The following is a 4,490-nucleotide window of genomic DNA, read 5'->3' on the forward strand; positions in this document are numbered from 1 at the left end:
TTTTCTGCTTGAGCTATGTCATGTTTAGATATAAGTTATTTCATTTGCTGCGGCTGTTTGCCATGCATAGTGTTACTGAATTTGACTTTGTGTTACTCTTCTAAGCCAGTTTACTACTGATTTATTTTTCTTGTTTGCTGCACATTGCCTTATATTAGTTGTAATATTGCAATTGCTTTGTTAATTTCTATAATGCTGCTTGCTTCGCAAATCTGCATTTTTTGTCATTGCTGCTTGCGTTAATTGTTTTGTGCTGCTGCATTGCCTCGTCCCTTAGTTTAGCATCTGAGCTCAGTAGATTTAAGTTTGCTTAAAAGGGGTAGACTATATAAGAAACTGACCTTGGTGAATAGGTAAAGAATGCATTGCGAAGTTATATGAAAAAGATTTGGGCCAAAATGAGTATTGTACAATCAGAAATAATTATTTTGAAAGAAATATGAATAGAATACAGGAAGGAGGTATAGATAGGATTTTTGTGAATAATGATGAACGAAGGGAGATCTCCATGCAAAATACTGCAGTAAAACAAACCCTGTCCTTTCCTTGTGTTATCCCACTATGTGTTTGTGTACCCTTGGGTACTTGTGATCTTTGTGTCTTTATGTGTTTATCTGATGAGAGTTACATTGTAGAATTTTTCTGATAATATGTTATTTACTTTGTAAAGATGTTTAGACATTATTTATTCTGTTTTGTTTTAATGCTCATGTGTGAAGGTGATGATTCAAAAGTTATTCTGATCTTTTATGTATTTACTCATGTCATAATTCCTGTAACACTGATGCATATGTTTATTTCTATTCTTTTCTAAAGCCTGTGTTACTACAAATGTTATCTGTATTGTTATGTTCTTTAATGATGTATTTTGTATCTTTGTAATTGTATTCTTATGTTATAAAATTGTAATTGACAGCAGTTCATCATATTATTAACTTGTAAGTTACATTTCACTGCACACGTTTCTGTTGGTCATACTATATGGACAATATGTGAGAAGTAGGGACTGATAGTGTTTGCACGTGTGTTAATAATTCAGCAAGGGACTGGTTAACAGCATTGCTGGTTCTGAGGACAAAAAAAAGAAACTTTGTGAGTGCACAAGTGGTGGTTCATGGACTTGCTATATTATCCGCAAGACTCTTTGATGGTGATTGTGCACCTGCACAGTCGCAACAGATGGCTGTTGGCCGTCTCTACAAAGTCTACAGTGGGTCTGCTCCTTTGATGACCCACCAATACCATTATTTCTACAAGGACTGCAGTGGGTCTGCACCTCTGGTGGCCCACCAATACCGTAATCTCTACCGGGACTACAGTGGGTCTGCTCTGTGATGACCTACCTACCAATATGCTTCAAAACGTCGAATGAATCTGCTGTGGGTTTGCTCTGTTGTGGCCCATTACCTGTCAGCAAGTCAAGAGTCAGCACTGTCTTTCCGTTGGAAGGAAAACACTACTTCTTCAAGACTGCATGGAAATCCACTACTTCCGTGTACATTCTCTTTTACTACTCAGACTTTGAGGAAAAAAAAACACTGTAATTTTACTGTGATGAATTATCAGGACTGTCTTTATGGACTGTGAGAAAATTTTAGCTTTTGACCAACATTGTATTAAAAAGTGTGTGCATTTGATATCTTTGTTATTGTAATTATGAAAAATTTTAACAAATATGTATTGCCCAGTGCCCAAAACAATTTGTAAAATTTTTTGTGGGGAGCATGGGGGCTATGTAAGTAGGCTGTTTAGGTTCTTATATTGGTAACGCCGCCACCACGTAGCGCTCTCTGTATGAAAATCACTGGCTGTGCTGTGTGCAGTCTGTGGCTAGTTTACATTGTTGTCTGCCATTGTAGTGTTGAACAGCGGCAGCTGGATGTGAACAGCGCGTAGCGTTGCGCAGTTGGATGATGATGATGATGATGATGTTTGGTTTGTGGGGCGCTCAACTGCGTTGTTATCAGCGCCCGTACAATTTCCCAACCTTTGCTCAGTCCAATTTCGCCACTTTCCTGGATGATGATGAAATGATGAGGACAACACAAACACCCAGTCATCTCGAGGCAGGTGAAAATCCCTGACCCCGCCGGGAATCGATGCGCAGTTGGAGGTGAGCCGCCAGCAGTGGTGGATGTGGGGAGAGAAATGGCGGAGTTTTGAAATTTGTGAAAATGGATGTCATGAGCTGCTGTATATATTATGACTTTTGATTACTATTAAGGTAAATACATTGTTTGTTCTCTATTAAAATCTTTCATTTGCTAACTATGCCTATCAGTAGTTAGTGCCTTCAGTAGTTTGAATCTTTTATTTAGCTGGCAGTAGTGGCGCTCGTAGTATTGCAGTAGTTCGAGTAACGAAGGTTTTTGTGAGGTAAGTGATTTGTGAAAGGTACAGGTTAATGTTAGTCAGGGCCATTCCTTTGTAGGGATTTCTGAATGTCAGATTGCGTTGCGCTAGAAAAAATTGTGTGTCAGTTTAAGCATAGTCTTGTATAATTGTTCTAAGGGGACGTTTCACTTCTTATTTTATTCTCAATCTTAGATTGGTGGGCAGCAATTCTCGTCCTCCATTTCTCCTAACTTCCGCAGGTCTCTTCAATTCAGAGTATCTTACCAATTTAAGATCTTGTTTTATCTTCCTGATGTGCTGAAGTCTTGGTCCTTCCGAGTTGTTATTCCTTCTGTAAATTTCATGTGATGGGGCACTGTCTGTGTAGCTACCCAACCCATCGGTTCATCCTTTCCTTGATACTCCTCCACAAAGATCTTTTCGCTCCTATGTTGCTGGAGGCTCCTTCATTGGTCATTATCTCTGCAACACCATGCCTCAAAAGCCTACAGCCTTTCCCGCTCTCCTCCCACCTCCAACCCCCTGCCTCCCCGCCGCCCGCTGTCCATGTCTCTATGTCTCCGAGTCGTACAGGGCAACGCTGCAAATAACAGGTTTTACATACAGTTTCCTGGTATTAAAACCTATAGTTTTCGACGTTAGTAGTTTATTCTTGTTATTCTCGAATGCTATTGTAGATTTGCATTTAAGCTCATGGGATGATCTACTATCATGTTTTCTTTGGTTTCTTTTATTTTCTTTATTGTCAATTCATCACCCTCGCCCATATAGGCAGCTGTAACATTCCTCTCTTCAGCCAAGAGCTTTTTAAAACTATAGCCAAGACGAAAACAACCGTTATTAAAATGGTTTTAAAAACTAAAAAAGGATAGATTTTCTTCGCGTTTACATTAAAACATTAATACTGCTGTCTTTATTTTATATTAAAATCAAATTGAAAAACACAGTGCGGAAAGGTGTCATACTCCTAAGAAGAATCATTGTACTCACACATAGAAAGTGAAGGACCTGCACTGGGAGAAAAGGATCTGGGGAGGAGAGAATGTGTTCTATAGTGTTGAGGAATCTGGGTAGAAAGATGCAAGTGTCCATTAGGAAACTGTCGAGATGTAGGTAGGTATTGGCCCGGATAGCGAGAAACAGAAGGTGAGGAAGAGTTTGGTGTGGGTGCAGAGCTGTGGTATCAAGAGGAAAGGGATGGGGAGAGATGGAGATTGAAGAGCAGAGGAGATGAGAAGTGGGACACATGAAGAAGAACTATAATTGATAATATGGATAAAAATTGGGGCGGATCTCATTTTCAGGTAGGGGTAGTTGGTCGAATTTTCGTTAGGAGAGGGTACGGAGTGTGTGCACGTGTAGGCACGATGGGATGTGAAACTTCCTGGAAGATTAAAACTATGTGCTAGATCGAGACTCGAACTCGGGACCTTTGCCTTTCGCAGGCAAGTGCTCTACCAACTGAGTTACCCAAGCACGACACACGCCGCGTCCTCACAGCTTTACTTCTGCCAGTACCTCGTCTCCTACCTTCCAAACTTTACAGAAGCTCTCCTGTGAACCTTGCAGACTAGCACTCCTGAAAGAAAGTCTGTGGCTGAGCCTTGTCTCCGCAATACCCTTTCTTTCAGGAGTGCAAGTTCTGCAAGATTTGCAGGAGAGCTTCTGTAAAGTTTGGAAGGTGAGATACTGGCAGAGGTAAAGCTGTGAGGAGGGGGCGTGAGTCGTGTTTGGGTAGCTCAGTTGGTAGAGCATTTGCCCGCAAAAGGCAAAGGTCCCGAGTTCGAGTCTCGGTCCGGCACACACTTTTAAACTGCCAGTAAGTTTCATATCAGCGCACACTCCGCTGCAGAGTGAAAATTTCATTCTGGACGGTGGGATGTGTTTGTAAAGGCATGGCAGCATTTTCGGATTGGTGGAGGAAACAATAGTGATTACTGCAATATGTGTTGTGGATAGCATAAGGGATGTGAAGCTACTCGATGTGGGTAAGCAGGGGTGGTAATTTGATGAGACAGTAGAGAATCTGTGTCATCAGTGGTCATCAGTCCCCTAGAACTTAGAACTACTTAAACCTAACTAACCTAAGGACATCACACACATCCATGCCCGAGGCAGGATTCGAACATGCGGCG

General features: G+C 41.2%; 1 non-coding gene across 1 annotated transcript; it reads left to right on the top strand.

Annotated features, from left to right (window-relative positions):
• Positions 1 to 4,083: 4,083 nt before the first annotated feature.
• Trnal-caa (transfer RNA leucine (anticodon CAA)) lies at positions 4,084 to 4,158 on the top strand. The gene has a single exon. It is a non-coding gene; the product is annotated as a tRNA-Leu (tRNA).
• The last annotated feature ends 332 nt before the right edge of the window (positions 4,159 to 4,490 follow it).

The sequence above is a fragment of the Schistocerca cancellata genome, chromosome 5 (assembly GCF_023864275.1).
Source record: "Schistocerca cancellata isolate TAMUIC-IGC-003103 chromosome 5, iqSchCanc2.1, whole genome shotgun sequence".
In the NCBI taxonomy this organism is placed as follows: Eukaryota; Metazoa; Arthropoda; class Insecta; order Orthoptera; family Acrididae; genus Schistocerca; species Schistocerca cancellata.